This window comes from Rhodnius prolixus, unplaced genomic scaffold, assembly GCF_049639745.1.
Source record: "Rhodnius prolixus isolate KJV_2025 unplaced genomic scaffold, Rpr scaffold_13, whole genome shotgun sequence".
Lineage (NCBI taxonomy): Eukaryota > Metazoa > Arthropoda > Insecta > Hemiptera > Reduviidae > Rhodnius > Rhodnius prolixus.
The window spans coordinates 4,130,926-4,142,563 of record NW_027411583.1 but is presented as its reverse complement, the minus strand read 5'-3'; the positions used below and the strand labels follow the sequence as shown (position 1 = coordinate 4,142,563).

The 11,638-nt window shown below is 31.5% G+C and overlaps 4 long non-coding RNA genes across 5 annotated transcripts; 2 read left to right on the top strand and 2 right to left on the bottom strand.

Annotated features, from left to right (window-relative positions):
• Positions 1-301: 301 nt before the first annotated feature.
• LOC141447719 (uncharacterized) lies at positions 302-1,411 on the bottom strand. Its single transcript, XR_012454540.1, has 3 exons — positions 1,192-1,411; positions 945-1,108; positions 302-865 (listed from the first exon to the last, which is right to left on the bottom strand). It is a non-coding gene; the product is annotated as an uncharacterized lncRNA (long non-coding RNA).
• Positions 1,412-1,584: 173 nt separating this feature from the next.
• LOC141447712 (uncharacterized) lies at positions 1,585-6,094 on the top strand. The gene is made up of 3 exons (XR_012454524.1): positions 1,585-1,788; positions 2,637-2,843; positions 5,952-6,094. It is a non-coding gene; the product is annotated as an uncharacterized lncRNA (long non-coding RNA).
• LOC141447714 (uncharacterized) lies at positions 5,488-8,847 on the bottom strand. Of its 2 annotated transcripts, none has more exons than XR_012454530.1 (3): positions 8,595-8,847; positions 7,043-7,508; positions 5,488-5,870 (listed from the first exon to the last, which is right to left on the bottom strand). It is a non-coding gene; the product is annotated as an uncharacterized lncRNA (long non-coding RNA). The 2 variants fall into 2 exon arrangements; XR_012454529.1 differs by having other exon boundaries at positions 7,043-7,201; positions 8,595-8,782.
• Positions 8,704-11,496, top strand: LOC141447718 (uncharacterized). Its single transcript, XR_012454539.1, has 2 exons — positions 8,704-8,841; positions 10,436-11,496. It is a non-coding gene; the product is annotated as an uncharacterized lncRNA (long non-coding RNA).
• Positions 11,497-11,638: the final 142 nt, after the last annotated feature.

Sequence of the window (11,638 nt, the reverse complement as noted above, 5' to 3'; positions counted from 1 at the left end):
CTAATGCGACTTATGTTTTATTTTTTCTACATCACACTGGACCCTCTTTTGAGAACAATATGCTTCTGCATATAAACAAGATGTTATTGTTTAATTAGTATCTTTTATGATACGAGGCGATCTATAACTAAGCTTAACGAAATAGCTTTTATTTAAAAATTTTATTGTTTTAAAGTTTTAATTACTAGAAAAGATGTCTTAAAAAATATTCAATTGAACTTCTAATTAAAAATAAAAGTTTGTTCGGATTCTTGTTACGGACATTATTCTTGTTCACGCTACATTATGTCCAGTTTGATCATGAATCTCAATCAATTTAAGTCTCCTTCGTCTCCTTTATTGCAATTCTTTAATACAAAATGATAATTTTATTTTTAATTCTTCATATTTCTATTGCATTGTTAATTGAGATAATATTATTTTTTAATGTATGGCATACATCATGTTGGCTTGTTATAGAAGGAAAGTATTAACATTGTATTGTAACATTGTAACAAGTATTATCATCAAAATTACATTTTAAAAAAGTTTCAAAATATAAGTAAGGACCTATTTATTTGAAAATGTAGGTTGGGTTCGCAATGGTGTATAATGCAATGGCCATTTTATCCGTCTTAGCACATATTATTTGTATTTCTTAGAGGTTTTAGGAATAAAATCTGTCTTCAGCGATAGATTATCAATTTGGTGTGTAGAGGATTTCAGATCAACTGAAGAAAGCGGCTAAATGTGTAGTTAGGAGCATTCTGCCGCAAAATATATAATTACGCGACAATCATTAGTTGTCAGGTCTCCTACTAGATCGCACGGGTATGTCCGATTGATGTTTGTAATGTCACAGTGAGCATTTGTTTCTTGTCAACTTCTGAAACAAAATTTCTCCTTTCATTTTATTTTTTCTATCGAAAAAAAGTTTTAAATTTTGTTGTATTAAAGAATATTACTTTTCCCTGTTCTTTAAATCAATTGCACCCTCATTTGATTAGATTTTAACCATCCAATATTAATTATGGCATGGCGAGCTATATTTAAAAACTGGAATTAGGATGAGTTAAAACCATTTTATTGAATGATAGTAAAATTGTGGAAATTCCTTATATCAAACAGCCTGAAAAAATTCAACACAAAAATTTGTAAGCTAAGGTGTTTGATTTTTAATTCTACTTTAATGGTTATTAGTTACATACATACATATGTATGTTTAATTTTATTATTCTGTATTATTTCTTCTTTATTTTCGATCTATTACGTATTCAATTTAGTATTTATTTCTTAGCCTATTTTGAATTCTATTATTCTAAATCATTATTTTATTGATATTTAATTCATTTTTGTGTTTTATGTAATTGATAATATACCATTTAGATTTTCATATTACTGATAAAAAACAAAATATTGTGATAGTACGCATTTATTGGTTTATTTAATTTAAAAAATAAAATTTTAATTTTGTTTATTAATTTTTCATTTGTTTACTTATTTTGCTACTTTTATCAAAATTTAAAATTATAAATTAGCAATAATTTTTAAATGTCATATGAAAAAATTAGTCGTCACACCTGGTGTGTAACCTTAGAGAAACCTTCTACCATTACGGTCTACCTTCTATCTTCAAGAGGTGTTAGTGTAACTAGGGATCATAGAGTACACAGTTACGGAATATTGCAAAATTAAATCATGGAACCAGAATGGTTAAGGAAATAGAAAACTAATTGTTAACACTCAAATATAATTGTACTAACCAATCAACAGCAAGATAAAGTTCTACAGTTAGTTAAGGAAACAATTGTAAGTAAACATCAAAATTGAAGTAAATCTTTGCAAATGTAATTTGTATAATGAATTTTTACAGTTTTAATGACTAACTTAACTTAATATGTTTAAATCAATGCCTATCCAACCATCGAAAGATAGCCTTTTTTTTTGTGTAGAGTTTATCTTCTAAATTATTGAAAGCCTTCAGAAATAAAATAAATATTGCACAATTGAAAGAACATTTTACTTCTTTGTTCAGAGCCCATTCGCTATGCTCGTTTGGGAATAATCTTGACACTTTGAATCAAATCCCTGTATCTAATACTGGTATTATTCATAAATATTTTATAACAGAATTCTTAAATAAGGTTTAATTCAACTTATTGAACAATCAGTAGTCAAGCCGTGAATTTTATTGGAATAGAAGTTTACAGGGCAAGCCTAACTTTTCACTCTAAAGTGCAAGAACAACTTAAAATGAATTGAGTAAAATGTAAGTTTACTATAGTTTTTCAAAAATAGAAATCAATATTTTAAATGTAGAAAATTACAATTAAATACGTTAATAGCAACGAAGCTAAAAACATGTAACTTCGCAATAGAAGTTAGTCAGGGAATTTAATTTAATTTAACTAAAAATAAAGTATTGGAAAGGAAATTGTATTGGTATAGGACGGGGCTGGACCTCGCTGGGAAGTACGACAGCGATATAGAAATTATTCGCGGTAATGTCCAGGAACTGTCCGTGAGAATGGGTAGAATTGTGGAACTGGTGGGTCGTGGTCATAGTGAGGAAATGATGGCTTTGGCATCCCGTTCGGAACGCTACAGTCTTTATAAAGTGCTGCTCTCATGTGTAGATTATGTGTCGTACATTTCAGATGAGCAGAAGCTATCAACGATGAGGTTAGTATTCCGGACGAGGTGTCGTATGCTATAGAGTGAGGTATTTTGGGAAAGTTCAACTGTCCCAAGAAGACCTTATAGAATATTTAAACGGGAAGGATTTGGATAGACTTTGTTGGTATGTGAGGGCTGCATCCACATACAGAGCTTTTCTTGTTGCCCAGTACAATGGATAAATAAGAGTATGTATATAATGTAAATATATTATTTTATTATTATTTTCTCTAGCTTTTATTTTATATTTGAGTTATGTTATAAGTTAATTTAAGTTGCGTTTTCATTTTTATTTTTATATATATTCTGTAAGTTAAAGACTAACTTGGCAGACGGGCGTATGTCCATTGTCGAAAAGTGTATTTTTTATTTAGTATAGTTTATACAATATTCTGTTCAAATAAACACTTATTATTATTATTATTATTATTATTAATTTAACTAAAGCATATACACTTATTATTAACCAATTACTGTTAAAAGTACAATATCGTGAATTGTAAATAATTTATTAAGATTCCAGTTGTAATTTTCTGATCACGTATAAGCTAACTTATGAAATAAATAATTCGAAACTTTGATAAAATTGTGAAATGTAAATATTTTTTTTTATCGTGACTTAAAAATAATATTATTAGTTATCATTGCAGTTTAACAATTTATTCTAGAATGTAGTTCCTTAGCACTTATGTGTTTGCTTGTGCTATTTATGTCACTAGACAAAAACTGAATGTGGAATCAGTAGTATTTATGAGAAGATAAGGTAACTTAAATTCAAAAATTATTGTTGACTCATACTTCTCTGGATATTTAAGTAAAATTACCTTTTCTTTCTTTTTTTTTGAAATGTAATAATTTAAAGACGTTAATTACGCAAAAAAGAACTCTTAATAATTTTAAATTTTACTTCAGATTCAAAGTATTAGTATTTCGCATATTTTTGTAACTTGAAGCAGTATGTTTATTTTTCTTCTTTACCTTTTAATAACAACATCAATTTTTTTTTTTCGCTTTGTAAATAGTTTTGTCGATTATCTTTCTTTTATTTAAATAATTATTCCGTTTTTGTTTACGATCATTTTTATTACCAAATTATTAAAGCTATAATTATTTTAAATTATTAAAAGGTGGTTTTATATAAGTCTAGAGAATCACCACCTTGATTAAATGAGGGCAATGTTGTTCTATATAGCTCAAGAGAGTCACCAACACAGCTAAATGTGAGTACAAAATAGTTCTATTTAGGTCTAGAGAGTTAAATGTGAGTGCAAGGTAATAATAAATGAGTCATGAGAGTCGTTAGCATGGTTAAATGCGAGGAAGTTGTTGTATAAGAGTGGTTAGCATGGTTAGATATGAATGCAAGGCCGTATATATGTCATGATGAGAGTCGTTGGCATAGTTTAAAGTGTGGAGGTCATGAGGGTGGTTAGCATGGTTAAATGTTTGGAAGTCATGAGAGTGTTTAGCGTGGTTAGATATGAGTGTAAATATGTGTCATGAGAGTGGATAGCATGGTAAAATATTTAGAAGTCATGTGAGCCGTTAGCATGGTTAGATACGAGTGCAAGATCGTATATATGTCATGGGAGTCGTTGGAATGGTTAAATGTTTATAAGTCATGAGAGTGGTAAGCATGGTTAAATTTGAGGATTCATGAGAGTGGTTAGCATGGTTAGATATGAGTGTAAGGTCGTATATATGTCATGAGAGTCGTTGGCATGGTTAAAAGTTTGGAAGTCATGAGAGTGGTTAGCATGGATAAATGTGAGGATTCATGAGAGTGGTTAGCATGGTAAAAACGGCATGGGAGTGATCTATGAAGAAGTCATGAGAGTGGTTAGCATGGTAAAATGTGTGGAAGTCATGAGAGGCGTTAGCATGGTTAAATGTTTGAAAGTCATGAGAGTCGTTAGCATGGTTGAATATGAAGAAGTCATGAGAGTGGTTAGCATGGTTAAATGTTTGAAAGGCATGAGAGTCGTTAGCATGGTTGAATATGAAGAAGTCATGAGAGTGGTTAGCATGGTAAAATGTGTGGAAGTCATGAGAGTCTTAAGCATGGTAAAAGAGGGCATGGGAGCGATCTAGCGGCAGTTTGCTGAATGTTTGGCGGTTGGCATGGTGACGTGACGCGTTGCTATGGAAACCTGGTCTCCAGAGGGTATATAAGAAAGTTCGTCGCGGGGGTGGGGCTGGGTGGGGAGAATAGTTGCTTTCCGACCGTCGAAGCGACAACATCTTCATAACCATTACACTACAATCATGATTCTTTTATGAGAGAGGTGACGACTAGATATCGATGTTTTTGGAGTGACGAGCGAGAGCGATATACCCCCCTGCATCACTCAAGTCGTACTGAAGAAAATTTGTTTATGTTTACGTATATATACTAGAGGTGACAGCTGTGCAATCTGGTGGTCATTTATAGAACTACTAACTGTCAAAGTTGTTTACATATGTAAACAAACCACCAAACTTGCCTGTTTAGTGGCGCCCCCTGACGGATTTTTTTAGAACTAATTTTTTTATATTTTACGTACTCTTACGCATTTTTTTTAGAACTAATATTTTATTTTAATGAAATTTTGCACTTACTGACGTATGTAAACAGACAAACGCCTGTTAAGTATCGCCCTCTGATGGATTTTTTTATAACTAATTTTTTATTAACTTTCTTGATGTTTTGCGTTCTCTGACGCATTTTTTTAGAACTAATATTTTATTTTTTAGCTTTATTATTTATATTTTGTGCTCTGATTTTTTTGAACTAATGTTTTATTTTAGATGTTTTTTTTATTCAAATTTCTTTTCTTTTCGCTCTTATAACCGTATTTTTAGTACTTCTTAATGCATTTTTTAATTAATATATTTTTATTTTTCCCCAATAGTTTAATATTTCACTAAGTTTAGGTAAAAAATAGGTATGCAAATAAGTAGATTTTTTTTTGTAATTACAGGTTTTTGTTTATTCTGCTAATAAATTATACACTTATTTTGCCTTATAAAAGTAAAAAAAATTGTATAATTAATATGATTGTGACATAAGATCAATGCATAATTCATATTATAACTAAATAATACAATACATTTTTCAATAACTGATTCTTAGCAAAAGTTGTTTCCATATTTTCATTGAATGGATGTTTTCTCAACGTCGTTTTCTTCATTTGATGGACAGTTTTGCTGGTAGTATTTCCAGTATTGGTTGTTTTCTAGAAACAAGAGAATAATTATCAACCAAATTAAACTTTTGTCCTAAAAAATTAAGTGAATAATAATTTAATTTGTTACAGGCAGACACAAACTACGTGAAAAAAGGTTCAATTTAACAGACAAGTGTGGTTGCCACTACATTGCAATAAGTGTTTTATAAAAAAATGAATGTAATAAGAAAAATATAGTTTAATGAAAAATAAAGAAAACTATAATAAAAAAACCTAGTGCTTAACTTTATTTCATAAACAAGTAAACCACAAAAGTACACCAAGAAAAAAATTAAATAAAATAAAAATAAGCAAAGAACTGCACAAGGCACTTCTTTGGACCACCTAAAATTATTATGCACTCCCGATGTCATAACGACCAAAAGCACAATAAAAAATAATTAAAGCACAACATCCAATAAAAGCTGAAAGATATAATTCTAGAGAATAACATGTAATAATAACATTAAAAAAAAAACAAAGAAAATAAATATATCATTACGTACTTCCAATGACAGCGTTCACTTCTAATACAATAACCTTTATATGCCCCTGAATTAAATTTTCATGCAATAACTGAGTAAAATTTTCTTAATACTTGTACTATTCTTATTATTTATACCAGGGCATTCATTGACTGTAAGAATAAAATCTTCTAATGTACCCCTCATAAGTTACGAAGACTTCCTGATCTATTTTGTAGGCAGTACTTTTCTGGGTCATTGAAAATAGTGTAGGAGGGTTTTTTAAAAGGGCTCAAAAGAAAATTGTTTAGAATTTGAACTAATAAGTCACTAAAGTAATTGCTGTTTTTTGAACGTCAAACTACCAATTAGGTGTCGCGGTCGGGGCGGAAGTATATCTTTGCTTTTTACATTTTTTATAACAAATAAAAAGTAGCACGGCTATACGCGAGATTCGAACTAGGGACCTCCTGTTAACAAAGCCAGGCTTCGAAACTACTAGACCAGCATCCGCCCATACTAACAAGGCATTATGCATCCGTAAAATACGTTTTAACCAAAATAAAGATACTAAAGTAATAAATAAAACCCTGCAATCAATTTAGGTTCAGTTGTGATTTAACTTAAGATGAAGTAAGAGTTTGTTCAGCGAATAAACGTTAAGGAGCTTACACCATGAAATTATGAAATGGCATGCTACATAACATGACTACATACCTGAAATCTCTTACAGCTTCATCTAAAATTAGTGCACATTGAGACCATCATTCCTTTCCTAACTTGTAAACAGGATTTTTTTGTCCACTGAGTTGTCCAGGATGATTCCACGTTCGCTGGGGTAACGTTGCTTGTCCAAATTACGAACAAGCAATAATTCTAAACATTATTCGAAGCGGAATTACTTGTTTAAAAACATCAGATTCTAAAAAATTTAGCTACTAAAAAATTGTTAGTTTTGAAACACTTTTAAATATCCACATTCGCTTACAACCTTGAAAGTATATGCTTAATATGAAATAACTAATTCATAAAAAACACACTGAACTAATAATTTCCTCCCCAACTCAACCGCCTATTTTCATTATTTCAACTATTCACTAATATCAGGTACTTATTACAGCGATAATACACCATCATTATTTGCACTTTTAGGGTTCTTAATTTTATTGCTAAATTCATAACCCTAAAAAAACAAATATACCCAATTCTGTTTTTACACGATTTTGATTTAACATGATTTACCCAAATTTTAAGAAAATTTTGGTTCTTTTAATTTTTGTAACTGCGACATTGGAGGCAAGAAATGTAATGGGATTTCAATTTGTCAGAATTACCCGAAACGTATTACAATTTTTCGAATTAAAAACAAATATCTTGTCCTCCTTTGGCTCATACAATAGGCGGAGAAGGATTTGATGATCTATCGTTTGTAGATAGCGACGAATTATTAGTTAAAAAAACCCCAAGCGAAGACGAATTAGTAGAGGTTGTCCTTGGAGACTCCTGATCCCAAAGTACATAGTGTTACAAGACGAAGAAGATCCTGTTCTATTGTTAATCATGATCCTAATGAAGAACGTGCTGGGAAGTTTCAATGAGATCTAAAGTCATTAATGTCCTCTTACAGAGAGTTATAAAGTGGTCTTGCCATAATACGATTGATTACTGAATTGGTTCTCAAATCTACTGAAACCGCGGCACACTAATTTTGTTCAAGAGAACCTCTTACAGAATGAATTATACCAATGGAGCACGAAGACGATAACCAAGACATTTCTAGTGATGACCGTAATATTGCAGTCTTACGCAAACGTAGCGCTTATTGTCAGAAAGTGAAATGGATAAAATCTTTTTATGTGTAACTCAAATTATTTTGGCTAATTTTTTGTTCATGAATTAGTGAAATGTTTTTTCCTTTTCAAATGATAATTAAATTTGTATGATACCTGTGCAATCTTTATGAAATAAAATGTTAAAGATACTAAAATGAAAACTCATGGTTTATTGTATTATTTTTGCTGATTTCTTAGGACTGGAATCTATCTTATATTTTTCGACACATGCAACATGCATCCTCTCATAGAAAATTATACAAAGGCCAAGCCGAAACACAAACACAACGATTAATTATTGAATTCGTTTTTAAATTCACCGAAACATCGGCACAATAGGAGGCTAGTCCTAATTTTGTTAAAAGATTCCAGAAATAGTACACGTATTCTTCGGGAACGTATCTATCGTGTAAAAACAGAATTAGGTGAATACTTACTGTTAAACTCTTTATAATAAATACCACCATTACGTCGTGCAAGTTTCATAAAACCATTCACTCCACTCCCACTCAGCTCCGTCCATGTGTTTACATTACACTGCACTGTGTCCAACACACATAAATATCTATAATGTACTATACTATTGTAGTTAATAATAATAAAAATTAATAATTAATTAATAATAATGTTTATTATTATAATGTATATTCAGTCTGACTCCAACACTCATCACCTGGCTAATGGGTAATAATAAAAATTAATGATAATTTATGATATAACATCTTAATAACCATTTTTGTTATCCCGACACATAAAACACTGAAAATTTATTCTATACATTGGATTTCTAAAAGGTAGAAAGGTAATTTGTTGTCAGTCTATTCAAGATACTTATGCAACCGACCAATATGTGTTTAACCTTTCTTTTGCCTAAAAAATATTTTTGGTACTTGGTCAGAATTTCTGTCGTATCTTCTTAGGTATTATGGAAGACTCTTACATGTAAGTGAAGGAATTCCTCTCCTTCTCCAAGAGAACGTCAAACTTTAGAGACGTCTAAGTGACAAAATGTAAATGTTCGTTTGTTCAAAATCTTGAATCTCCGGTAGTTCTTCACCGATTGCTTTGAAATTTTGACAAAACTTTGCATTCGAATACGCGCGTATTTTTATGTTCATAGCTTTCAATGTGAAACAAATGGCCCTGAATCCACCGGCTACATTGTTGAATGCTTCTCTTCACGTTATGTCAAAATGACGTGTTTGCAAAAACCCTGCTGTATTTGGAAGTACACATGAAATGCAAGTACAAAATTATTGTATGACCCGAAGAGAGCGAGTTGACGGACAGACAACCAGGCATATTTAAAGAAACTACGATAGGCAGACTGTACACCGTGCATCCCATTCAAGATGAATGCTTCTTTCTTCTTGTTGGTCAAAGTGCTTGGTCCTACGCCGCAGTGCATGTCAAGCTCTGAATTTACTGGAGAACATTGACATCCGACACTGGGATGTATGTATTAATGACGCATGCAACACGTCACATCCAAATCTAATTCGGGCATTGTTTGCAATCATATTAACCGCCTGCTCACCTTCAACTCCAACAGAGTTAAGAGAGAAATATAAATCGCACATGGCTGAAGATATTTTCCTTCCAATACGCAAGGAAAGTGCAAATATGAACATGTATTTCACAGCAGAAATCTACAACGAAGCGTTGACAATGATTGAAGATTTGTGCTTAGGAATCACGAACTAAGTTTTTAATCAATCGGGCATGCCATCACCGAATCGACTGCTGCTGCTTTGTTCGAGCTAGGATTCCGTCGTGAACAAAATTATAACATAGGTGATCTTTGTCATAAGTACCGAATTCTAATTAATGTTCCTAATAGAAATATTCCTAAGCTAACTACTCAGTGGCACTAGAACCCAGTCAGTTGGGTCCTGGCCTCCTCGATCTTACTTCCTCTTTCTTGAAGCCGCTATCCAGTATTCCTAAGCAAACGCTAGAGCTAAAAGGCATTTATGATCATAATTGTTTCCTTTATTGACAAATTGTCAATAATGAGGTTGGAGAAATCTTCTTAGATGCGCTAGGTGGAAGTGGTAAAAGTTTCTGATTAGATTAATTCAGGTAGCAATTCGATCCCAAAATGACATAGCCTTAGCTCTTGCGTCGTCCGGAATGGTTCCATTTAATCAGACTGATCCAGAAGTTATAAAATAAGGAGGGTGGTAAAGTGATTGCATATGTTTATGTGTGAGAAAGTATGCGATGTATGATATGAGGTGATCTATCAAGGAAGATACATTATAATTGCCGCTTTCAGATGTTCCTGCCTATCAGAAACCGTGTACTTTAGGCCAACTCCAAACTCACCCGTCTTCCTGAGAGATTGAAGAAGTTTCCTATAGTGTGCGCAATATATCAAATTTATGTACATATCTAATTTACGAGAAATAATGAGTTATGTAAGCGATAGAAAATGCTCATATTGAATTTCATTGCAAGAGAGAAAAGTTTCACAGCTGAGATAACTTTTACTGTTTTGTTAAGCACATTCAAGTATGAAATTAAATAATTTTGTAGAAAGCTTATTTTGTCAAAAAATAGAAACCTTTGAATTTGCATAAGTTTATAGATTTGAAAGGTGAATGAAATTTCGCATTCTCTAAAATAAAAGTAATTTTAGTATCTTTTTTAAGAATTTCGCAAGTTAAGGCGAAAAAATTTGCATTTAATCTTGTCACGTCTACTTTGTGCTTTATAGCGGTATGTGGGTGGGAAGGAAACACACACAAGCGATATATTCAATTTAAAAGAAAGTATGCAATTGTCAAAAAGTCTTTTTTGTTAAGTTATACAGGCATCAGAAAATAGTAATTCATTAGCGTCCGGAAGGTATATGCAATTCTTAGGTGAATAATATTGCAGAAATAGCGAAGAACTTGGTATATGAATACAAAGACATCTTCTAACATTGGAGGTGACTCTAATATTGTCTAGGGACGATAGCAAAAAAAAAAGTGATTTGTAACTGAGTAGAGGTCGTAGGAATGTATATTTTCAAAGGAACATAGATTTTGTACATCCATTGTATAGAAGGATAAATACTTTGTGATGTTTCTATTTCAATGACACTTATCTAGGCACTGATGGAGATGTTAGACGAAGAAATCCTTCTGAAAATGCTGAACCGTAGCTCTCGATTTGTAAAAGGGTATGAATTTATTGTTATATTAATTCTGCCAGAGCCAAAAACTCTGGTCAATTAACATTAAATAAGAAAAAAAGCTAATCGATTAAGCTGTGATTATAATGTAAACTCGACTTATCCAGTAATGAACTCAAACAAGTCATTCATTTAGCAAGTAAATTTAGTTCATCGTTTTTGGTGACTTGATTCATTAAATCCATTGTGAAAAAAGAATATTTACAATTACAGTCATACTTTTTTTATTTTTGATCAAGCTTTATTAGGTCATCTCCAGGGCTTATGTTTGTTGACAATTATATTTTTTAGGGAGTTACA